General features: G+C 31.6%; 1 protein-coding gene across 2 annotated transcripts in view; it reads left to right on the top strand.

Annotated features, from left to right (window-relative positions):
- The window catches only part of LOC114325758 (cytokine receptor-like factor 3), a 79,552-nt gene that overhangs the window by 5,062 nt on the left and 47,001 nt on the right, over positions 1-27,489 (top strand). The window lies entirely within an intron of this gene.

Here is a 27,489-nt window from a genome sequence, read left to right as displayed (position 1 = left end):
TATTTTAATGGCGCGCTATGAGGTGCAAGATCGGCTCACAGTCAAGTAATATCGCGGTAAAGACACCTTTCGACTGCTCTCGTGTTACATTATTTTGCTCAGGAGGCCTTGCCTATTCTTAAGAAATAATATCAGCTGACTTTTTAGTTATATTTCCGAAATATTAGTTTTTAATGTTTTTTTCTCGTTTAGTACAAAAAAATAGAAGACAAAGTAAATAGAATGAAAGGTTATACGAGGTACAGTATGATGATTTAATATAAGAAATATATAAAATTTTATTAGGATCTTCAAAAATGAAAAATGAAGATATCGTATATATACGTAGAAATTTTAATTTGCATGGAGAAGTTAGCACGTGAACCTTAACACTATGAGCATGAGCCGATCTTGCTCCTCATAGCGCGCCATTAAAATATCGACATCTTGGCCAAAAATAAACTTACGAACATTTTCATAAGCTCAAATTGTTCCTTTTAAGTTCTTCTATCATTATTGTTAATTAAAGTATTAATGTTTATGGCTCAAATTTGCTTGAAACCCTTATAAACAAATTAATGACCAATTTTTTTAAGAAAATTATAAATTCAAACTGGTATAACTTTAAAACAAATGAAGACAAAATAATTTAACAAACTTTGTTTGGAAGCCTATTAATTAAGCTTTAAAATGAGGCCTTCTAAGGCTCATTTGCATGCGTAGAAGCCGAGTTACGATCGATAAAGCTTCGAAAAATACTTATTTTGCAATTTCCAATTTGCATTGTGCACTAATATTCCAATATCTTGAGTTTTAATTCTTGGATTTGAGTTTAGTAAATGATTTTTTCTTCGTTTTTTATTTTTTCCAAACTACAAAAATTCGTTATTTGCTTTTAACTCCATTTTTTTTAAAAACTAATCATTGTAAGCCGGTCAAACTTCTAGAACCTATTAATAATACATAAGTAAAAAAGACCAAATAAGGTTAATGACTAATTTTAATTAGGGTGGTGATTAGAGGGTTGCTTGCGATCACTTTTCCACTGAAAAAAAAAATGGGGACTAACATTCTTTCCATAATAAGTCACTTAATTTTTGAGCTAGAGACTTTTTTTATTTCTGGTAATAGATATTTTTAAGTGCTTTAAATTACTTTGAACAAGTTTTCCTCGAAAAATGCATAGTTTTCCCGTCTTTTGACTTTGGAACTACAATATTTAGCATTTAACAAAGAAGAGCCAAGATATTTATAATAAAGTATAGCTCGATTACTATTTAAAATAGAAAAGAGAATTTAAAAAAATTGGTTATTTTTTCAAAAGTTACATTTTTGTTAAGTAAAGTTGTTTTGATAAAATGAAAACTTTTGGAGTTATTAGCAGAAAACTTATTAAAAAACATTGATTTTTTCGATATAAAACTAACACTTTCTATTGGGACCGTGCAAGTTCGGCAAAGCGACCTCTATTTCTACGCTCTGTACTTTTATTCGCACTTTTAATTATATTGGCCAATTATATTAGTCCTGGTTGCTGGATAAAATTGTCAAGACCATAGTCCAAAAAAATAATAAGAAAAAATAAGATGCAGGTTATGTTTAGCAAACGTAAACAATTGTATGTAGTAAATAAAATCAGTTATTAAAATGCAGTACTGCAAGCAAAATACAATTAATTAAATTTACCTTTATATAATAATTGCATATCATATCAATATTGTGGAGCAATATATAATTTTTCTGCGTCAATGACAGAAGGTATGAAATATACGTCAACTTGACAATTTCAATTGACAATATGAATTATTTAAGATAGTTGCAATATTTCTCCGCGACTCGCCCACGGTCGTTTCTCGTTTCCCTTTCCAAGTACTTGCACACCGCGAATAGCGAATAAATCGAAAACTATCAATTTTATCAAAAATATTTATAAAACATTTTTTGCTTTGAATTAACGTTTTTACAAACTTTTGCGGTTAAAATATAACAACAAATTTACACCCCCGAGATGGGGTGGCAACCACCCCCATGGTAAAAGCTCCTCTCGGCATGATATAGATTTTGATCCTTGGACTATTGACTACTTATTCTCCAATTTTCAAGCAAATCGATCCATTCTATAAAAATTGCGAGGTTTTGTGCTATTTTAAGCTTCATTACTTGGACTAATTGTGAACAATATTAGATAATATGCTGATGTACACCTTAGTTCTGGCTAATTGTGGAGAAGGCATTCAAAGTCTAATAAACAAAATAGAACGAACCTGTGATCGGTATGGATTAAAACTCAATGTTAAGAAAACTAAATTTATAATAGTTAGCAAACAAAATTATATACAGGATGATGGTATAAAAGTCAGAGATACCACACTGGACAGAGCAGACCAGAGCTGGGATCCGACCACAGAAATTAAAAGCCGAATAGAACAAGCCTGAGCTACCTTTGTAAAAATGAGAAACATACTTTGCAGCCACAATCTTAGTATTGACCTTTGCTTTTGAATGACATATTGCTATATCTTTACAGTCCTACTTTATCATATAGATAAAGTGGGTAAAACATCATCTACAAAATTGGACTACATACTGACAAATATCGAACCACATCTTTATAAATCAAATGTTTTCGAGGGGCACTTCAGTGGCCATAAAGCATTTTCACTTAGTGTAAATTTGCAAGCCAATCAAGTATCGAAAAAAGATAAAAAACCCATCAGTTACAGGGATATGTCAGATGAAAATATGATGATGTTTAAAGCAGGGATTTCTTCTACAGTTTTTGATGAAGTTTATTCCCAATTGAATGCTGAATATGCCACAAATTCATTTGTTAGCATTTTAGATTACAATCTAAATTTCTTCTTCTTCTTCTTTTTATATAGACATTACTCTGTCTGTTTTTCAATGTGCCTCCAGTAAGTTGTCATTCCATCGTTTTCGTGGTCTTCCCACTGATCGTCTTCCTATTGGGGAACCGTCTCTCGCCGTCCTTACTACTCTATTTGTTGTCATTCGGCTTATGTGGTCGTTCCATTCTACTCTTCTGCTTTTCACCCAGTTATTAATGTTGTCCACCTTGCATCTCCTTCGTATATCTGCACTTCTAGCTCTATCCCACAGCGTCTTACAACCATTTTTTGCAATGTTTTCATCTCTGCTGTTTCTAGCATTCTTTTTGTCCTTTCTGTATCAGGTCGTGTTTCTGCCGCGTATGTCATTATTGGTCTGATGACTGTTTTGTAAATTCTGCCTTTCACTTCTTTTCCGATGTTTTTATTTCTCCATATTGTTTCATTCAGGCAACCTGCGGCTCTGTTTGCTTTATTCACCTGATCTTCCACTTCTGTTTCGAGCTTTCCGTAACTGCATAGTGTGATGCCTAGATATTTAAACTCCATGACTTGTTCTATTATTTGACCCTCCAGCTCTAATTTACACCTTATCAGTGGCGTGCGGTGACATTTTCGGAAGAGGAAGCGATTCAATAAGGGTTTCACAAATATTTTCTTACGAGGGTCGAGATCAAAACATATACCTACTTAATAGGTGTATACCTAATGTATTACCTGTTAACTTATATCGACTAAAAACAAGAACTACAAAAAATTAGGTATAGTGTTTAACCCAGTCTGAGAGACATGCACACGCCTTGAGAATGAGATTCGGGTGATACAAATTCATTGAGGCAAGGAGGATTTACTCTTATAAGCGGGCGTCACTCCATCCCGCCCCAATGCTTCATACTATCCACTTCCCCTCCGATAGCACTCTGATGCGCTATATGGGCTCTCTATCAGCAAAGTGCTTATTATGTGGGAGTCCTGGATACAAGGACTCACAAACGAAATCCTACCCCGATCAATGCAGGTTAGTGACTCTAGCGACTTAGTATATCGTATATCTAGTGACTTATCATCGATCTGTACTGCTTGCTCAGGGTCGAGTCCCTGCTCCAGGCTTGGTTTCTTTAAACTTAAAAGAAGAGTTCTATTCAAAATTGTTTTTATATTCCGATTTCGAATCACCTTCCATAACACACAACTTTCAACAATATGACACTTATTTACTTATACTTAAGTCCTATTCTCTTATTAACCAATGCAAATTTTTTGTCGATAACATCGTCGTAAAATTTTGGATTTTCTGATAATTGTTTAATAAATGCACTCTTTTTCAATGGATAATAGGGCTAACTTGTAAAGTATGTCTTCACTTGTAAAATTTATTGTAAAACTTTTGATGCGTTTTAATACTGAAAAACTTCGTTCAACTGATGCACTTGTAGCTGGGATAGTTAGTACCTACTACTTAATTCACACAACTTGCCCAATTCACACAGAGACTGATTTAAACCAGTAGTATTCAAAAAATTCAACCGATTCCTAAGTATTTCTTTATCACTAATTTCATGTGTTTTATAAATGACATTTAACTGAGAATGCAAAGCTAGATTATAAAAAAAATCATAATTTAATCGTACTGAATTAAATAGGTACATACCTCTGTGGGAGATTTTAATGAATTATAATTAGACATATTAAAATTACATAATTCTACATATTTTATTTCTTTAAAATTTTCAAAGTGATAATTCATTTGTTGTAGAATATTATCAAAAATTTTGATGTATAATCGTTGATAGGTCTCTCTTTCGCCGACAATATCAATCATCATTATTTTTCTTTTAGGTTCGAAGCCCATATTTTCAGCTTTATCCCAAATATTTTTAAACAGCTCATTTTTTTAATCATCATAAGTCATCAAATTGTCTTATACAAAATGCAATGTCACTTGACTTCGTCTGTAAAATGTCGTAGGTACTATAAAATATCAGTAAAAGGAAAAATCTCAAAATGTCAAATAAAATATTAGTAAAAATATTAAGCAAAAAATTGAAATCGAGCCATTTGTACCTAAATACAGTCGGAAAAATGAAAGAATACCCATGACCGAACATATAAAACACGCTGTATTTTCCTGTCACCGTGTCACAAAGAAAATTGTTCAGTGCAAGTACATGTAACCATAATTATTACATGTACTTGCGCTGTCCAACTTTTTGTGTGCCACGGTGACAGGAAAATACAGCGTGTTTTATATGTTCGTTCATGGGTATTCTTTAATTTTTCCTACTGTACCTACCCCTTAAAGCAGCAGTAACAGACTCCGCATCTCGTTGTCGAATCGGAAGCGGTCGGACGAGCATTTCCAGGCGTATCAAAATTCGCGTGAAAGGAACATGACTAGCGAGTGAGGTTATTAAATCCTGACCAATTTTTGAACGGGACAAATGCATGACAAGCAGCGTTTTTGAGATGCGCTTCCGTCAGGACCGGACTGAATCGTTGAATTGTGTGCTTATTTGAGACCGTTCGTATGCGATCAAATTTTAATAATGTTTCAATGCCTATTAGTTACATAATAGATTACTTAGATTAGGGAAACATTGTTGATAATTAAATACTAATTAATAATATATGTATTTTCTTATACGGAAGTATAGGGAAGCTGTGCTTCCCCCGCTTCCATGGACCGCACGCATCTGCACCTTATTAGATCTGCTGTTATAACCATGCATTTAGTCTTTTTTGGGGAAATTAACATGTTAAATTTTCTAGCGGTTATATTAAATTCGTGCAGCATACGTTGTAAATCATCTTCACTTTGAGGTGATTAGTACTGCGTCGTCTGCATAGCAGATTATTTTAAGTTGTTTTTCTCCCATTTGGTATCCTTTTTTTGTTTTTACTTTTTTTATTATTTCGTCCATGATCAGGTTGAACAACAGAGGACTTAGGGAATCTCCCTGTCTTATCCCATTACCAGCTTCAATTGGGTCAGTTAGTTCTTCATCTACTTTTACTTTTATTGTGTTGTTCTGGTAGATATTTTCGATCGTTTTAATTATTCCTAGAGGTACCTCTCTTGCGTACAATAAATGGATAACGTCCTTTAATTTTACCCTGTCAAATGCCTTCTTAAGGTCCACGAAACATAAGTATGCCGGGCTGTTGTATTCTAATGATTTTTCTTGAATCTGCCTCATTATAAATATAGCGTCGGTGCATGATCTTCCCGACCTAAAACCTTGTTGTTCTTCTGCTAATGTTATAATTTTATTCAGTTTGTTTGTTATTACTTTGGTCGTTAATTTTAGTGTTGTGTTTAATAAATTAATTCCTCTGTAATTATCCGGGTCCGATTTTTCTCCCTTTTTGAAGAGAGGTATTAGGATGCTTGATCTCCATTCTTGTGGTATTCTGTTTTGTTCTATTATCTTTTGGATTAGTTTTAATAATTGTTTGGTCAGGCCTTGTCCTCCATACTTTAGGAGTTCATTCGATATTCGGTCCTCTCCTGGTGATTTTCTATTTTTTAATTTCATTAATGCTTCCGTTACTTCTGCTTCTTCAATATTTATTTCTTCGTTTGTTGTCACTTCAGGTGTTGGTGGTTCGTTATCGTTATCTTTAGCAAACAGAGATCGAAAATAGTCTGCCAATCTAAATTTGTATTGTCCAATAAAAACACGGTATAAAGCACACAAAACAAATAAGGCTAAGTACATGGGTAACAAATGAGGTAAGACACGCTAGTGAAAAACTAAAAAATCTACGCTGGATAGCAAAACATATAGGGAGTCTCGGGTCACAAGATACCTATAAACAGGCAAAACAAGAATATAATTCTCTATTAATAAATACTAAAAAAAACTTTCATAGTGACTTAATTAATCGATCTTACAATATACCAAAAACAATTTGGAATTTAGTAAACAGGGAAACTGGTAGGCAAAAGAACAGGTCTGATATTATTCTACATTATGATAATAAAATTATTACCAAGTCTTGTGATATTGCTAATTCGTTTGCCTCATATTTTGCTACAATTACAGAATACAATCTTCAAACTCATTTTGACACATCGTTATTGAAATAAAAAATACAATCGATCAATTAAAAAATAAGCCTAGTACTGGTATTGATAACATATCTGTAAAAATAATAAAACTGATAAGTGATCATACATCGAATCCTTTAACCCATTTAGTTAATCTCTCAATAACAACCAGCCAATTTCCATCCATATTTAAAATGGCAAAAGTTATTCCAATCTTCAAAAAGAATGACCCTCATGATATTTCAAACTATAGACCAGTATCTGTCCTTAGCATAATTTAAAAAGTAATAGAGAAGGTTGTATACAACAGAATGTTAAATTTTATAGAAGAATACAATTTATTAACTCCAAACCAACACGGATTTAGACCAAAAAAGTCGACACTCACGGCTGCATGCAGCTTGTTTGAGCGTATTTATGATGAATTAGATAGTAACAACCACGTGACAGGACTATTTTTTCACGAGCACGATCTATCACGAGCTTTTGACTGCTTAGACATAACATTTATTCGCAATAAATTATATAACGTTGGTTTTAAAGGGATATTTCTAGAATGGGTAATAAATTTCTTAAGTGACAGGAAGACTGTTGTTAAAATTAAAGAATCAAGCTCAGAACCATACACGACAAATAAAGGAGTACCACAGGGAACCGTGCTGGGACCATTATTATTCCTAATTTTTATTAACGACCTACCAGATCACATAAGGGCACTTATAATATCAATGTTTGCTGATGATACCTCGTTGATAGTCTCTGCACGTACACTCGAAGAATTAAAAATGACAATGAAGACTGTTGTTGACTGCTTTATACGCTGGTGTAATACCAACAGACTAATATTAAACATTGACAAGACAGAAATTATTTATTTTCATTCATACAACTCATCTACCAATGACTATATCTTAACCATCCATGATAGAAACAATATGTTATGGTTCTTTTCATGAGGATTTTTCAGTGCGTCACAAATGATAGAAAAAAAGGTAAGTGCGTGATAATATACATTTATAACATTTATTCTAATATGACATTTTAGTTAAATCTGACAGTTGTCAAATTTTATTTGCAATTGGGCATAAAAACAAATCAATTGTCTTTATTGCATTTATAAAATGGTATTTTCTTTGATTTGTATAGTCTTATAAATTGTACAGATTACATTCGTAGATATATTATATAATTAGTAAATAAATTTGTTTCTATTATGGCGCCATCTATCGACAACTAGAATAATTACCAAAGTAATCACCGACGTGATTACAACATATTGGCCGTCAGATAGTAATAAAATTCCAGACGCCATAGACTTTTGTATCACGAAAGGTATTGATACTAAGAAATGTAAAGCAGAATCTTGTTTTGATTTATCATCCGATCACTCTTTAGTAATAATAAAGGTTAATTTTCAGATTACAAATAAAGAAAAACAACCTTCTCTGTACAACAGTAGGACGAACTGGAACATATTCCGGGACAAACTAGATAATTTAATTTCCCTAGACATACCGTTAAAAACTGTACTAGACATCGAAACAGCAGTCGAAAACCTAACAAAGAATATACAAGAAGCATCTTGGTTAGCCACTACAAACTATGAAACACCTCTAGGCAAAAGTGAAACATCCCCTACAATTAAAGAAAAAATTGCTGTCAAAAGACAATTACGGAAACAATGGCAACAGGCAAGGACTGGTGAAAACAAGAAGAAACTTAATAAAGTAACCAAAGAATTGAAACAACTAATTCAAGAAGAGCTAAACCAAGGCATTCAAGACTATCTAGAAAGTCTTACACCTACAGAAGCAACGGAATATTCATTATGGAAAGCAACAAGAAAACTCAAATCAAGATAAAATAAACAAGAATATCAATGTTTGCTGATGATACCTCGTTGATAGTCTCTGCACGTACACTCGAAGAATTAAAAATGACAATGAAGACTGTTGTTGACTGCTTTATACGCTGGTGTAATACCAACAGACTAATATTTAACATTGACATGACAGAAATTATTTATTTTCATTCATACAACTCATCTACCAATGACTATATCTTAACCATCCATGATAGAAACAATATGTTATGGTTCTTTTCATGAGGATTTTTCAGTGCGTCACAAATGATAGAAAAAAAAGGCAAGTCCGTGATAATATACATTTATAAGGTGCGTTCGCGGGAGCCTGTCGACGACTAGTCGGCGACAAATTAGCAGCAAAACGCATGCGCACTTTAAAATGATATAATAAATATCGTTAATAGAAAAATATACAAGGTATATTTACCTTGTATAATTTAGTAATTAGTTATTAATAATAATTAAGAGTAAATAGACCTTGTTTATTTATCTTTTAACGGTATTATTTATATTAAGTGAGGTTAGAAATTGTCGGCGACAATTTGTCAACTGTACCCGCGAACGCACTTATAACATTTATTCTAACATGACATTTTAGTTAAATCTGACAGTTGTCAAATTTTATTTGCAATTGGGCATAAAAACAAATCAATTGTCTTTATTGCATTTATAAAATGGTATTTTCTTTGATTTGTATAGTCTTATAAATTGTGCAGATTATATTCGTAGATATATTATATAATTAGTAAATAAATTTGTTTCTATTATAGCGCCATCTATCGACAACTAGAATAATCACCGAACTAGAATAATTACCAAAATAATCACCGACGTGCCTTTTTTTCTGTCATATACAATTTAATGCGTTAGAAAGAAATCGAAAAACTGTGACGCACTGAAAAATGCTCATGAGAAAAAGCATATCTTCCACTCACTCTACAAAGTTTTTGGGTGTGTTCATTGATTGTAATCTCAAATGGTCAGAGCAAGTGAATGGGGAACTTGCACATTTTTTTTTATTACATAATAATGTTCAGTTTTGTATAAAAATGAGATTTCCAAAATTTCCCGCTTCAAAAACTCATAATAACTTAGAAATACAAATTTAAAGTCTTCTTTATTTTAAAGTAGTTCAGACGGCCCGTGACGTCACATAGTTTTACATTAGTTTTTTATATGGTTATATCAGTGATGTGGGAGGGTCACGGTTATTAGACTTTATTACGGTTGTCTTGTCCGACGGTGGTGGGGAGACTTATATTTTTGACCTTACGTCACAAGAGTTTACATTCCCATATTTTTAAATTATTTTCGATCATTGAATGTGTGTTATTGTGTATATATGTGTATTATTTGTGTTATTATGAAATAATAAGACAAATAGTACACCTTTTATCTTATACCGGGTGGTGAATCGTAAAAAGGGCCATAGGAAACTCAATGTAAAATTCTGAATTGTTGAATTCCTGCTTCCCTAATTATTCTACATCAAAAGTCATGAGATAATACTTGTAGAGAATTAAAATCTGTATTCAAATCAAAAGTTAAAATTGTTCTACGATTTAAATGCATTCCAAAATTTTGAAAAATATGATACATTTGCCACAATAGGTATGCGTGTAAAAGTAAGGCCACACGTTACTATTTAACTGACAGTGCTCACACCATTGACTGAATAAAAAAATCTTTATTATTAATCCTTTCTCCGCAACTGAGAGTATCTTATCAACTGTATTGTTTTTAAACAATAGATGATAAAATAAAAATATTGACAGTTCAAAAATGTGAAGATTATTGCATTGTGTGTGGCCTAAGTTTGGGCTGAAAACTAAAATGTATTACATTTTTACAAAATTTTGGAATAAGTTTAATTACGTAGACCAATTTTAACAGTTATTTCCAATACAGATTTCAATCCTCTTCAAATAGTTTCTAATGTCTTTTGATGTAAAATAATTATTAGGGAAGCTGGAATTCAACAGTTCAGAATTTTACATTGAGTTAATGCAAAACCTTGACGCATGTCAAAATTCCCAATGTGTTTTAATTGTATTCATTTTTTTCGAATCCTGAGAAAACTAATAAATATTTTTGAAAAATTTAAACTCAGAATGAAAGACTACATTATTACCGAGGGCTGAAAGTCCCTGAAAACTTCTATAATGTTTATTTTAATAAGTTACAGGGCTGAAAATAAAAGAGAAGTGTGATATTTAATTTCAAATATTTTATTCAATAGAATCTGCTTGTTTATTCTAAGGGGCTTTCCGCCCTCGGTAATAATGTAATCTTGCATCCTGCGTTTAAATTTTTCTAAAATACTTGGTTTCCTCAGGATTCGAAAAAAATCATATTACGATTCAAATGACAGTAAACTCTCGTGACGTAATCTCACCCTTAATGTTCATTGGTTAGTCGATTTAGGCTACCGTAGTAATGTCTAAGAACCGTGTGGGAGGGTTATATGTAAGTATATTCTTCTTCTTCTTCTTTAGTTTATTGGCCTCCACCTACTTGGGTATTTGGCCACAGCATCGTCGCGAAATATGGGAAAATATTTATATTGTAATGACATTTTTTTATCGTATGTCATTGTAATAATATAAAAAATATACCAGTTTGTTGGGATTGGAGTTTACAGTTTTTGAAGGAAAAAAGAGAAAGATTAATATGGAAAATAAAGAAAAACTTTATAAGTATTGTTTAGTGCCATTCTGTACAAGTACAAGCATTCAAAACCCCAATAAAATATTTATTAGATTACCAAGGGATAAAAAACGCCTTTAAAGTGGTTATTTGCATGTCGAAAAAATATATTTCAGATAATACACAAGGTCTTCATGTATGTCAAGATCATTTTATCGTAAGTAGTCTGTTGTCTGCTTAATAGTGTTAAATAAAACAAGTATATTTTTTCATATCTCTGTGTTTTATAATATTGCCACTATACTTTAAGTTTTATCGTTAAATACTTATGAGAATAATAATCAGAATAAAATCACAGTATAAAATTAGTAGGTATAATGGGAGTATAATATACATAATATATGTACTTACTTATCTGCTTTAACTCCCCGAACTTCTCTGACGGAAAAATTTTCACTTTTTTGAAAATATGTAGCCACCATACACATATCAACTATAGGTAAGTTATCAGACTGCCCTTTACAAAAACCCTCTTCGGTCATTTTAAAAAATATATCTTAAAAACACTCAAATATATCAGAAATAGAAATTATCAAATATATTTATAAAACTTAGAGTGTCAAAACGAATGCCAAACCTATGAGGGAACTTACACATTTTTTTATTACGTAATATTATTCAGTTTCCTTTAAAAATAATATTTCCAAACTTTCACGCGATAAAACCTCATAATAACTTAGAAGATAATTTAAAATCTATATATTTTTTCTGTTTTTTGGCCTTGGTTTAGAAGAACCCTTAGCCAATGTAAAATAGTTCAAACGATCAAAAACGCTTGTGACGTTACATAACTGTATTTTCTACTGACGTTTATAATGTCTAATTTAAAATTATATACAATTTTGTTTACTTTGTTGGTGCAGAATGTACATGCACAACTATATGACGTCACTATGCGTTTTGGACCACCTGTTTCAATTTGAATTTTTAATCGTCTTTAGGGGCCAAACGAAAGAGAAACAAAACTTTTTTTATCTTTGATACATGTTTTAAATTATGTTCTGTTGTGATTTATAACATTTTTTTCGAATTTAAAAATTTATGCAAGTTCCCTATTCAGTGAACATGAAATTGAATAAAGCTTTTTATGCTATATCTAGAATTAAAAACACACTACCCATCTCGGCATTAATGAACGTTTATTATAGCCTTGCTTACAGCCAGATGTGCTATAATGTAATTTTGTGGGGGAATTCAGTAGATAGTAACAAAGTATTCATTACCCAAAAAAAATTATCAGTAGTAATTGCACAAGAGCTCTAAAATTATCGAATTTTTCCAGAGTGACACTTTGAAGTTTTATTTTCACGACCCGAAGGGGAGTGAAATTATATCAAAGTGTCACGAGGGCAAAAATTTGATAATAATTTTAGAGATCGAGTGCAATTTGTTGCGATTATTTCATGAATAAAACTGTTCAAAACCAAAATTTTATTGTAATTTATTTATGTAAGTACAAATTAGTACAATTAAACACACAGTTGTTATAAATATTTGACGGTTGAAAGTCATCACTTTTATAATTTTTAAAACATTAATTGTCATTAATGTCACTGAATGTATTTTTTCGTAGCAACGAAGGGCATTTGAAGTAATATACTTGACGACGGGATATTATCAAAAATTATCAGTTTAATTTTTATTTCTGTAGCTTTTTATTGGTCAGAATCTCCTATGAATGAAATAATCCGTAAAATTTTTAATTTGGATTGTCAACAATCTTGTAAATCAATGTTTATTAAACATCAAATTTTAACTTTCTACTGCCTATATATCTATAAATGTTTACTTTATGTAAAAGAGTAAATCAATACATTTCCAGTAAATTCAGACAACCACTATTACAATACAAGAAGTGCTGAATCTTTACGAGTTCCTAAACACAGAACATCCAAATTTCAAAATTGCTTCAGATATATGGGACTGACCTTATACAACCATTTGCCAAAACTGTGAAAGAAATACCAGTTTCCACTAAATTAAAAAAAAATGTTAAAGATTTACTCTTAAGAAAAGCATATTATTCTATAAATGAATATCTTGAGAACAAACTGCAGTAGCTTCATATTTTACTTGTAAAAATGTTATTTTATATATTTTATGTTTTGTCAATTTTGTTACACTGTGAATATTGTATTATACACATTAATGTTTTTTATACTGAATTCTGTAGTGACGTATCCTATACATCCTATACATTTATTTTGAATGTCTTAAAGGATCAATAAAGTATGACTATGACTATCGAGTGGAGCATGGACTCTAAGTGAGGCTATGCTTAAACACTTAGAAGCCTTGAGATGTGAGTATACTGACGACTACTAAGAATAAGCCGGGTCGACAGAGTTAGAATAAATGAGGAGATTGGTATACCAATAGGAGACTTTGGGAGACTGAACCAAATGGCACAACTGCTCATTATAATAAAGAGTCACAGGCTGGAATACTTCAGTAACATTATGAGAGACCCTGAAAAATATGAACTTTGACATCTGTTCATTCTGGGAAAGATCCAAGGTAAACATGGTCCTGGAAAAAATGGCACGGAAAATCTACTAATCATTATTTAGAGCTGCTGTCAATGAAGTCACAATAGCCAACATAATCTCCAACCATCGATAGTGGAACTAGAAGATTCTTACTTCTATTCAAAGAATCATTCGACAATTGCGAAATGAAATTGGAGAAAATGAAAAAGACAATAATGCTGTACCATATCAGGTGAAAAAGACAGAAAGTTTTCTACCCAAACAAAAAAATACCCAAAATGAACTGGCCACCGAATATGTCAGACATGCATCTCATGGAATATGTATGTGAACATCTTTCCGGATAAATATTCAATTCAGAAAAATAACCTGTAGTACTTTAGGACGATCAAAGAGCAATCCTTTAGAACTTCAATTGTCGCTATTCAAGAAAAGTGGAGAAGTTGTTGGGTCAGGCGCTGGACCCTATCAGACGAATAGTTTTTCAAAATCTTAGTTTGAATATTTTTCACCGATCTTTTGGAAGGCTCATGTTAAGTCAGGTTATCCGATTTTAATTTAGAAAACATATTACTAAAATTCAAAATTTATTCTCCAACTTGTACACTCACCGGTACAAAATTCCACCACAAAAAGTTTTTTGACAATTTATAACTTTATTTACCTACATGTATTGATATCGTTTGTTATTATTCCGATAACAAAAATTTTTGGCTTAGATGGCATTATACGGGGTTGAATGGAAGCGTTGTATTTTTTCCTAACTTTAAAAAATTCTGTGGAAAAATTGTAGGGCTCATTTTGTTTCATACTCTGTAGTATCTCGGAGTAATCTCTTTTCTTGTAAAAGCTGTAAGTAAAAACACTGCTTTGAAGGTTCCTTTAATTAAAAATATCAAACGCACTAAAATTAACAACACAAAACAAAATTAACAACAAAACAATTCAATAGCGGGTATTATGTCACTTCTCTCAGCAACGACTGCTCGCAATCTGTTTGGCATCGAATTAATAAGATGTGTTATGCCTGGGGAATAGCCCGATAGTCCTCTACCAGGGCTATAACTGTATAAAATTTTCTGGGGTCCTAGGCTAGGATGACGGCGAATAGCTATTTTCGATTCATCCCATAAATTCTCGATAGGATTGAGATCTGGGCTGTATGTGGGCCATTCTAATCTTATCAATCTAACCTCTATTTAATATATTTATATTTATGAGTCAATCAGTGTTTGTATTTACAAAAACTTGTGCAGCTCTTACAAGAAAAGAGATATTTGGATAATTCCAAAAACAAAATCTTAGTGATGCCTCCGGGATAATTCGAAAGGAGTATGAAACAAAATCAGCTTTTCAATTTTTCCACAGAATTTTTTAAAGTTAGGAGAAAATACAGCGCTTCCATTCAGTCCCTTATAATGCCATCTAAGTAATTTTTTTTATTACCGGAATAATAACAAACGATATCCATAATGTACCTACAAACTGACGCATGAATCTAGAAAATAAAGTTATAAATTGTCAAACTTACCACGTTGACGGACAGAACGTCTATTAGACCGGGAGATATTATACAGAAGTTCAGCCAAGATTTTCTAAGTCCTGCCTTTTGCAATACTGGAAGGGTAGACGATGTACTTACAATCTGTGGAAACATCCACTTTCCTGTGACTTTTTCCTGTAAAAATTAGATTTTCCCAAAAAATAAAAATAAGGTTTTGCGATGAATTTCTAAGTCCTGCCATATCCGTAGATAGACAGGATACTATCGATTTTATGAAGAAAATTTTTTGGGCAGGAGGGTTGCAAACGTGGTAACGGAGTATATATGTATACAAACATGTAAGGAAAAAAAATGAAATTTTCATGATTTTCTAGGTCCTGCTAACTAAATAAACTAAACATATTTATTTCAAAATGATCAAGAAAAATATTGGCATGACGTCTCCTAGTGTTTAAGTATACTTGTCCCTTGGAAAATTCTGCGGAAAATTTTCACCCTGATTCCGTGATTTTCTTAGTCCTGCCTTTAAAAGTTATAATACTCAAATACAATCAATAACTTTTCGGTACTCGGCAGGAAGGTTAAACGGTTCTTGTAAGACGGCAGGAGTCCTAGATTTGTAAGAAAATTCGTGAAAAAGTCAACGATTTTCTGAGTCATGCCATTTTGCACATGTTTCAAGAATCTTAATATAAGTCTATTTACAAAGAGGCAGGATGGTTTTATGGTTATTTTGTATACAGGGTGGGGCATTAGTGTGACAAAGTCCAATTACTCGTTTGTCGTAAGATATACGAAGAAAGTTATTTAGGTGAAACATGGGCCACAGATAGGACTATGATTTAACAGTATTTTCTAATATACAGGGCTACCCGTTTTCACAGGGTGACACAAATTATGTTTTTTTTAATGGAATACCCTGTATACTTTTACATTTTTGGATTCTACTCGATGTTCTCTTTAATAAAATATAGTGTTTTGAAATATTATACGAGGTAGTTTAAAAAATAATTACGTTTTTTTGTTAATTTTGTAGGAACATTCACACCCTATACATATTGTTAGTGATTTGATATCCAAACTTCTATTAATTTATGTTTAAACGATTTTTAATATAGTCTACTATTGTCAGTTATTGATAGTATACCAAAATGTTTAATTTTGGTATACGGAGTTGGTTGAAACTCGGAATGAGTATTTTCTGAGTTTTCTTAAATGGGACACCCTGTATTTTAGTATTATAATAAAATGATATTTTATGGTACCTTTTTATTTGTTAAGCATTTTCTATACCATATTTATATATTAATTTCGGCAGTAAATTGATACAGACAGATTACTTAGGTGGTTTTTGGGGTTTCTGAACAAGAATGTCACATTAGAACAGATCTTTACCTAGTGCTCGGGGTGACTAATATACACGCCATATTCTTAAATTTCGAGGCTTTCAGACACTAAAGTGATGCAAGTAGATTACTCGAGGAGTTTTGTGGTTGCTGAACATGAATACGCCATCAAAATCGACCTCCAAAAACTCTCTAAATTCGAAATCAGTCACCCTGGGCACCAGGTGCTCCGAGGGTCGGTTGTAATGTCATATTCGTGTTCGGCCATCCCAAAAACCCTCGAATAATCTGTTTTCTTTAATTTATTGCCGATATCTCACGAAACTCCAGATGACGTGCCTTAGCAGCAACTCTGGGCACTAGGTGATTCGGAGGTCGGTTCTGCTTGCGTATTCGTAACTCCATAAACCTCCCAAATAACAAAATTTTGCCCTTAATACACTGATTTTGATAGGTTTATGCACTTCTGGATGCATGTTATGCACTAAAATACAATTTCTACCCATTTTTATATTGTACACCTTTTCCTGATGTTATCCTGAACACTATGCAAAAGTTGTAAGTAGCTAGATGCTGTATTTAAAAATACAGTACCGGTCATAGGAATCTTTTTGTCTTTCCCTTTTAGGTATTTTTGACACTAGATTATTAAATTGTGAGGTATTCTAGTACTAAAAGGTACTCTCCTGCTTTAAGTCAGTAGGATGCACGGTTTTCTGGAAAAATCCATTGTAAAATTTTTCGTTTGTTGAATTTGAAAAAAATTTAAAAAAAAAACGGTGTATTTGCCGACTTAAAGCAAAAGTAACTTTTAGTACTAGAATACCTCATAATTTAATACTCTACTCTCAAAAATGTCTAAAAATTTAAAGACCAATAAGTTAAGAGATAAAATATCCGTTGATCTATTCAAGACGGATGCCTATGACCAGTACTAGAAATTCACAATTGATAAAATCGATTCATCTCTGGAAGAGAAATAAACGTAGCAGTTTTCGTTTTCCTAAATAGAATTTTTCTAAATTCTTTTAAACTCAAAAACCAAAAAACGAAAAATTTTTCAAATCGATTTTTCTAGAAACAAAACTATCCTAGAATTTAATAATCCAGTGTCAGAAATGCTTAAAAGTTAGACAGAAAAGTTATTCAATAAAATATCCGTTTCCGTACCCAAAACGGACCCCTATGACCGGTACTAAAAATTGACAATTGATAATTGACATTTGACAATTGACCTCTGGAAGATAAATAAGTGTACCAGTTTTCGTTTTTCCAAATAAAAGCGTTCTGCAGCTATTTTAAAGAAACTAATTACAAGATTTCGATATGCTTCTTCTAGACGAAGCATATCGAAGTAGAGGTCGTCCGCCAACCAGATGGTCTGATGACATCAAACGGATCGACAGAAACTTGATGCAGACAGCACAGGACAGAAATGCATGGAGAAGACTGAGGGAGACCTATATCCAGCATTGGATAGATCCGGGTTGATGGATCTGGGATGATGAATTACAAGACGCCATCTATAAAGAGCTCTAGCTTTCCACGGAAGCATTTTTGAACTAGGTGAATTGAGTTAAATTTTCTTAAAATTATCTGACAGACATCCGGTTTTCGTTTGTTATGAGAGCTTCTGGACACCCTGTATAATAATATAATGGGTAGGTAAATTCCCTACTATAATCAATAAATTGTAAAAATTGTTTATTTACTTTTATTGCGTTTACTTAGATAAAAATGTGATCTAATCACTTAAAATAAAGATGTTACAGTTTGCTATTAGATTTGAAAAATGTGTAAAAATTCCGAGACATTATTCAGGAAAATAATATTTAATAGGATACGATTGTTTTAATGATATACAAATTAATTTTTTATATTATTCATCTTTGCGGTTATCCTGCCAAGTTGTAAACGGTTTTTGATTAGTGTTTTTTAAGCATACTCGACATGGTATGACTCAGAAAATTGTGGTGATATGAATATGTTTGTATAACACCCTGAAATAATTTTACAGACACACAATTTAATTTTTTTATACGAAATAACTATACAACCATCCTGCCTCTTTGAAAATAGATTTATATTAACCTTCTTGAGATATGTGCGAAATGGCATGACTTAGAAAATCGTGTAATTTTCCACGAATTTTCTTACAAATTTTTTAACTATATATAGTAAAAAAGGTGTAACTAAACATCCTGCCATTTTGAATAATGTCTACTGAAATTATTTATTTTTTAACAAAATTTATTTTATGACTTAAAAAATCACGGAACCAGAGTGAAAATTTTATACAGAATTTTCCAAGAAACAAGTGCAGTTAAACATTAGGTGACGTCATGCCAACATTTTTTTTTGGTCATTTTGAAATAAATATGATTAATTTATTAAGTTGGCAGGACTTAGAAAATTATGAAAATTTCATTATTTTCATTACATGTTTGTATATTCCCTTAGTCCTTTTGCAACCGCCCTGCCCAAAAAATTTTCTTCATAAAATAGATACAGTGGAACTTGGTTAAAACGTCATTGAAGGGTCCAGTAAAAAAATGACGCTATATCAGAGTGACGTTATAAAAGAGGTAGAAAAAAATGAAATTTTAACCAGGCAAAATTTTATTACACCATTATTCGCATTATTTTATTACAGCAGAAAATTTGATTTTTTATGATGGCACTGACAAATAATAAGAAATCATAAACTGCCAGGGTCACATAACTGTACACAAAAGGATAATGGGCCTTTTTCACATTCTTGGAAGGAGCAATGTCGCAAAGCTGGAAACGCATTGCACTTTATTCTTCATAAAGTGAAAAACAACACCCTACTGTAAAATTTCATGACGCTATAGACGAGGGTTACTTGATTTTTACCACTAAAATCGGGTTTTTAATAATGTTTTCGAATAGTTTTTGACCGGACCTATTAAAAATTGACGTTACAACCGAGGTGACGTAACTACCGAGGCCGTAATACCCAAGTTCCACTGTAGTATCCTGTTATTCTATGGATATGGCAGGACTTAAAAATTCATCGCAACTCCCAATTTTTTTTTTTTCATGGAAAATCTAATTTTCACAGGAAAATGTCACAGGAAACTCGTGGATTTTTCCACAAATTGTAAGTACCTTCTCTAACCTTCCAGTATTGCAAAGGGCAGGACTTAGAAAATCGTGGTTGAACTTCTGTTAATATCTCCCGGTTTATATAGACATTTTTAAAATAATGAGTTGTGACAAAAAATCGATCGATTTTTTGTCACATTACATCTGCAGATGTATATAAAATTTGACACTAAGTCCATCATGGTCGTCGTCCACATGTTTACAAATAATGTTAAAAAACTTATTTTTTCCATAAACTATAAGCGCTAAAATAAATTCAGCAATTTCCGTATTCTACTTTGCAGAATTCATATAAATAGTGTCACAATACTTGTTTATAAATTTGACGCACTGTCCGTCAACGTGTTAATCAAAAAATTTTAGTGGCGGAATTCTGTGCCGGTGAGTGTAGGTATATTATCTTCGATTTTTCTCTAAGTATGGCGAAACATGTAAAAAACGTCTCCGAACATTGTTCTGAAACGTACATTGTTCTGTACGTTTCTGTACATGAACGTTCTCCGTCCATGTACTTCATAAGGTCTAGTATACTAAGTTCCTTTTACTTATTTTACTTTAAAATTATTTTTATAATAAATCTGACCCATAATCCTGACTTTCATAAAACTTATTACAAATAATTTTAATGAAATATTAAAAAGTTTATGAAAAAATGAGTCACACTAACAAAAGTAATAATATTTTTTTGAAAAAGGAAGGTTGGGTATTTTTGCAATGTAATATTTAAATGCAATTTACAACAATAAACTATTTCTACTTCCGTTATAAACTATTCCAACTACTGTATGATCGGAACAGGAAAAATCCATCTATTTTGTAGCTGGATTTTTTGTTTATTTTAAATTTACCCAGAATCCCGGTTTACATAATAAATAGAAATAGTTAAGTTGTGATTTTTGCATTCTTATCACTATTAAATGTAAATTGCAATCAGTAATAGTAGATAATTAGTTGAATCATATTAGTAATAATAGATAGAAGGTCATGCAAGTCTAATTTTACGATATTTACATGGAATATAAAATGAGTGATTTTGAGTGAGTCCCGTATATAGCTATACTAACTAGAAAGTGTAAATATTATTGATTGTAATAAACACGGTAAGAAAATCAACAGGATTGTTTAAAAATGGCATATATACAGAGTGCTTCTAAATAGGTGTGACAAACTTTAAGGGGGAAATTATTTTACATGAAAACATAATGACAGTTTGCTCTATAAACGTATATGCCCACAAATGTTTCGTTTCCCATATACGGGGTGTTTAAATTTTTCATACAAACTGATGATTTAATTATTGCTCTAAAACCGGTTGAGATATGTAAATGAAATGTGGTGGCTTTTAAGAGGTAGTTATTGCGCATTTTTAACACACAAAAGAATTTTATATTCACAATTGGTGCTCATACAGGCAATGGTCTGATTTTTTTAAGAAAAAAAAAAATAGTACGCCAATGAGATATTTCAAATTAAAAATTATTTTTGGATTCCTCGTTCAATTTGCGACAAATAATCTATCTTCCCTTGTTTCCTACGACGCGCCGTTTTCATGCAAAGAATAAAATATTTTAATACTTAAAAACTATTCGAAATATGTAAGTTTCTATATACGTCGAATACTTTCTACAGCGATATATACTCAATACTCAACCTTTTTCTTTCTTGGGCCAAATAGTAGCTATTGCTATTGCTACAGCTTGCGGGCCGCAATCAAGATGAAATAGTATACAGGGTGTTTCATTGGGAAACGGAAATACTTGAATGGTGAATAGAGGTAAATAAGGCGGTTCTAGACATACTAAATTTATTACTCCACCGACTTTATAACCGAGTTATAGGGAGTTTTATCGATTTTACCCATTTCTTTCTGGACCCATAACTTTATAACCACCTTGTATATTTTTTTGATATTTGGTACACATTTAGAACCCAAACTACCCAACTACTAATCACAAGAAAAATTCAGGTCCGGATTAAACAAAATTATAAATCCATTGTGACCTTGAAATAACATGTATATTGAAATTTTCAAAACCCGTTTGCACATTTGAAAAGAGCTTCCATTTTTTGCGCAGACAATTCAATGACTTTAATTTTGAAATTATGTTGAAATTTTTAAGAACTCATAACTAAAACAAAAATTTCGATATAATTTCAAAATTAATGTCATTAAATTATCTGCGCAAAAAAGTGAAGCGAGCAATTAAACTTAGTTTTTTTGTGCTCTTTTCAAATGTGCAGACGAATTTTGAAAACTTTAATATACAGGGTGTTGTTTCAAGGTCACAATTATAATATTTTTTTTTTGTTAATCCGGACCTGAATTTTTTTTGTGTGATTACTAAATGGGTCGTTGCAATGTAGTAAATAAGTATTGACTATTTTTAAAATGAGTATTTGTTCATTAACTTTAATAATTTATTATTAAAAGTTAGTAATACCTTGTTTTTTAATCTTAGTTCTTAAAAATTTCAATATAATTTAAAATGAAAATCATTAAATTGTCTGCCTCACGCCCAAACACATCGGCATACTATCAAATAATTTGAAAAGCACGTGAAATTTGACAAATAATTTGATCAGAGGGCCCTTTAGTTAGTCTTCGGGCCGCATAAAAAACGCTAGAGGGCCGCATGCGGCCCGCAAGTTGAGTATAACTGTTCTAAGATGCTTTATATGTATACCACACCCAAGGTTCATAAATAGACAGGTTGCATGGTAACTTTCCACCAATCAGCATCAAGAATCTAATGGCGGGAGTGACGTCACCCAGAATGCTGCATTTAAATTCATTCACTTCACTCATTGAAATGAACTCGGAAAGTAGGAATGTATTGAAAATGTGTATATTTAAAAAAATATGTTTTGATTTTTAATGACTATTTATTTCATATATTCTTTAAAAAATGTGGTAGATACCTGTAAAGTTACAAAAATCATAGAATATAATTGCAATTAAATATATGCAGTAGATTAGCATTACTACTTAATTAAAGCAGAAGGAGATTCTTTCTTGTGTATATATGGGACTAAATCATTCAAATATTCTAGGTATATTAATAATGGGTTGAATACAATTTACTTTTTTAAATGATTTTGAGTAGGTATATAATAATTTTGAATTTCGGATAATGCATGTAGTACATTATTATAAATTCCTCCATGTAAAATTAACATGTAAACCATGGTGAAAAATAAATTCAACTAAAGATTTATGTATCAAAATTAGTAGTTTTCCCTTAAGTTTAACATAAGAGCATCTGATTACGTTAGGTACTGGATCATAATATCTAAAACCATCTAAAACTATTAAAACATTATGATTCCATTCAATAGGTACCTGTGAAGTTTTACATTAACAGTAAATTATAAAAAAATACAATTTCAGTGCAATAAAGGGAATTTTCCCCATTTTATATATTCATTTAGTTTATAATTGTTTATTCAAACGATCTTCAGATGGCTGCAATATTGGTTATAATTTTATATGAAACAATTACACATAATAGATCTATTATATCTATAGAATTAATTAGATATATTGTTCAATAAGTCTAAGCAGATTGTAACCTACACAGATGATGTAAACTTAATGTGAAGAACCGCAAGAGACATTACAGAACTGTAATGTCTCTATACAAGAATGAAGAATGTCCTTTATTATACAATACAGCAGAAAGAAAATCCAGTAAGTAAGTAGGTACTTATACAACCACATTAAAATGTATCTTAACACTTGTAAAAGAGTTTTGGGTTTAAGTTATTATACTAAAAACACTTAATGATATCTATAGATACATTAAATCTCAAGATATAAACACAAATTAAAACACTAACGATATTTAATAACAAAATATAGCCTCCAAACCAGTATCCTATTATGTTTACAAACAATTCGTAAAATTGATCGTCTGGGTGACGTCACGATGACAATATTTCATTTGTCAATGTCAAAGTTACCATACAACCTATGGTATAGGGACCTTGTACCACACCTATACAAAGTCTCAAAGCTTCTCAACAAAAATGTACACCTCCGACCAATAATTTGCAGCGACATGGATTCTCCTTGCAGCAGATTGTCAAAGTTCTACCAACGAATGGTTAGGTTTAGGTTGATTCTACCTAGACATAATACAGTCCTTAGCATACAACACATTATACAGGGTGGGCCAAAGGAAAAGAGTTCACCTTGATATTTGGCAGTAGTTATTAGATTTTAAGGAAATGCCGAAACAGGTAGATTTTTATTTTTAAATTGCAATTGATATATTTTTAATAATGATAATTTTTTAACTGGGAATAGGGGTCGTGTGGTAGATCATTTGAAAGGGTGTTCAATTCTCTATTCAGTAATATAAACAATAATATCATCATTACGTCATTTCCCATTAAAAGTAATTAAAATAATATCATCATTTATACTGGGTGAGCAAAAAAATAATTTTTGAATAAAATTAATTGACGCAAAAAGAAGAATATATGTAATTTATTTAACTCAAAATACATTCTATTGCTGTCAGAAAATAGAAAAAAAATGTTTATTTATCAAATAAACATTACTTTTCGCTTAAATTAAATGTTCAAACTGTCAAGAGGTAGGTGGTAGGCTGTTTGTGATTTAATTTAAGCGAAAAGAAATGTTTATTTGTGAAATAAACATTTTTTTTCTATTTTCTGACAGCAGTACAATGTATTTTGAGTTAAATAAATTACAAACATTATTCTTTTTGCGTCAATTAATTTAATTAAAAAATATTTTTTGGTCACCCTGTATAAATAGTGATATTATTGTTTATATTACTGAATAGCAGTGGCGTAACAAAATCCGTCGGGGCCCCTCCGCAGAATTGGAAATGGGGCCCCCTTTAAAAAATTACTAAGTGGGACATGTGTAACAAAAACTTATATGTGTTATAGCCCAGTAAACGAACGTAAAACGGTGATACCGTATAATTTTCAGTATCACCACCGAAGTGGTCAAGTCAATACTTTTTGAGTTATTTACGAGTGAACATGTTTATTGTTCAACAAAAAAAAAACACGTTTTAAGGCGGTTTTTCGCAAATAACTTAAAAAGTAAGTATTTGATCGAAAAAAATAGTCTTAGCAAAAATATAGCTTATATAAAATGAAAGTCTATCGACCTACTAAAAGCAAAGTTGTAGCTCTTGAAAAATTGTTCTTATTGGTCAAATTCCAAATCAAATATATCAACATGAAAAAACCAAAAAATGAAGCACTTTTCGAAGAAAACTTATTAAAACCTTTGTAAAGTGTTTAAAAAAGTGTTATTATTTTTTTTAAATTGGGAAGTGAGGAGGGGGGGGGGGGGCGGAAAGCATGAACTTTTTTTAGATTACCTCACACTTTACCTCGTTCAACACAACCTTTACTACCGTTCAGCACAAAGCTAAAAACATTTGAACTGTAAATATTTAAATTTATATATTTGTTGCGTTCCAGAGGAAGGGCTTGGCCCTATTTTTCCAAAATAAAAAAAACTTTTTTTATATATAGATCATATAGGAAAAGATTTTCTGTTTTTTTTTTTAGCAAAAAAAGTGCTTTAAAAAAGTGTTTTAAGTGCTTCATTTTTTGGTTATTTCACGTTGAAATATTCGATTTGGAATTGGACGAAGAACAAGTTTTCATGAGCTACAACATTGATTTTACTGTGTCGATAGACTTCATGAATACACCATTTTTTTTGTTTTTTTTTATAAGCTACATTTTTGCTAAAAATATTTTTCGATAATATTTAATTCGATAAAATACTTATTTTTTGAGTTATTTGCGATAAACTGCAACATTTTCACTAGCAAATAACTTGCGAAAAGTATTGACTTACATAAAGAAACTTTATAGAACAAAAGTTGCTTATAATGATTAGTCAATTTATCCATTTCCGGAATAATTTACTAATTTTAAAGGTATGTTTTTCACCCTCGATAAGGAGTGACTTTCACCCCGCAAGTAAAAGCAACCAACGACACAAATCCAACTTTGAAGGGTAGGATAAGTAGAACCTAAATCTAAATTGTCAAGCAAATACGTCCTGACGCCGCTGATAATTACACTCCAAAACGGTCATTTACTGGGCTATTACATGCACTGTTTATGACAACTTACATTTTTCGTTTGTATTGGTATAGAATAAAATTGAACGAAAATTAATCAACGATTACATTAAGTATTACATAGTACTATTCTATGAGATGCACAACTACAAGTTTAAATACATATCTATCTGATGGGCAACTTCATTTTCAATACTGCATTGCTTAAAAAACGTTGCGTATGTATTCGTAAAATAATATACCAATAACACATTTTTACATAAATATTAGACGACAAGATGGGGCCCCCCCGCAAGCTTCATGCTGCAGGGGTCTCTGTTACGCCCCTGCTGAATAGAGAATTTAACACCCTTTCAAATGAGCTACCGCACGACGCCCTACTCCCATTTAAAAAATCATCGATTACGTCATCACGCTCTGATGGTTAACGTCACTAGTATGAAATATGCCAAAAAAATGCAATATAAAAATAAAAATCGACTTGTTTCGGCATTTCCTTGAAATCTAATATCTTCTGCCAAATATCGAGGTGGATTTTTTCTTTGGCCCACCCTGTATATTAAAAACTAATAACCATTCTTGCAAAAACTAGCAGAAATACATTACAATTCCAACAATATGCTAGTCATTAGTCAGTTCCGATATGCCAGTCATTTCACACCATTCCATTCGAGAATACTTTAAAAATAATAAGATGTAAGTTAGGGACGGACGATAATGATAATAATGTTTATTTAGGAATAATTATAAAGCTTTACAAAAAATAAAATACATTGACAACCAAAACCAAATTGAATGTATCAGCTATCAGGGAGCAAAGACAACACTTTTCAAGTAGATAATGATTTTCGATCTCTGATTTACGGTGTTTGGATCAAAAAACAAATATTGATCTTGTTAGTGTGCTAGAATTGCTTCTTAGCTCATACCCCAAAGAATTCTTTATTTTAACTTATTTAACTTTTAATACTTTTTAATAACTGAATCTGTTTAGAACTATAAACAACATTGTTATTTAAATTTTCAAATTCTAAATTTAAATCTACAAATAAAGGTTTAAGGTTTATTCCAACTTACCGTTCTCGAATGGTTACGCGTATGCACAACAACGTATAATTATGCGCAGTAACACATTTTTCGTTTCGATACTCGAAACAATTCCGAGAACGGTATGACGGGTTGGAACAAAACAAACCTATATTAGGTGTTTTCGTGGTGCACATCCTGAACGTGTTCAGAGGAAGGACGCTTGCGCATTAGAATTTTGGCTGTTGGCGGTGTTGAAAAATCCTCCTCTGAATAAAAAGTTCTCTGTTCGCGGAGCGCAACAACTTGTCCTGAATGTATTCGGAATGCGTTCAACAAGTTCTGGGATTAAAGAGAGTATTTATTGTCCGCACTTGTGCAGAAGTTGATATGACGAATTTATTTATTTTGTTTATAGATTCAGATTCGAGATTCTGTTTCTAACCTAACAAATTTAAGATTTTAA

This window comes from Diabrotica virgifera, chromosome 7 (assembly GCF_917563875.1).
Source record: "Diabrotica virgifera virgifera chromosome 7, PGI_DIABVI_V3a".
NCBI classification, from domain to species: domain Eukaryota; kingdom Metazoa; phylum Arthropoda; class Insecta; order Coleoptera; family Chrysomelidae; genus Diabrotica; species Diabrotica virgifera.
Note: the sequence above shows the minus strand (reverse complement) of the source record. Positions and strands in the feature narration are given on the sequence as shown.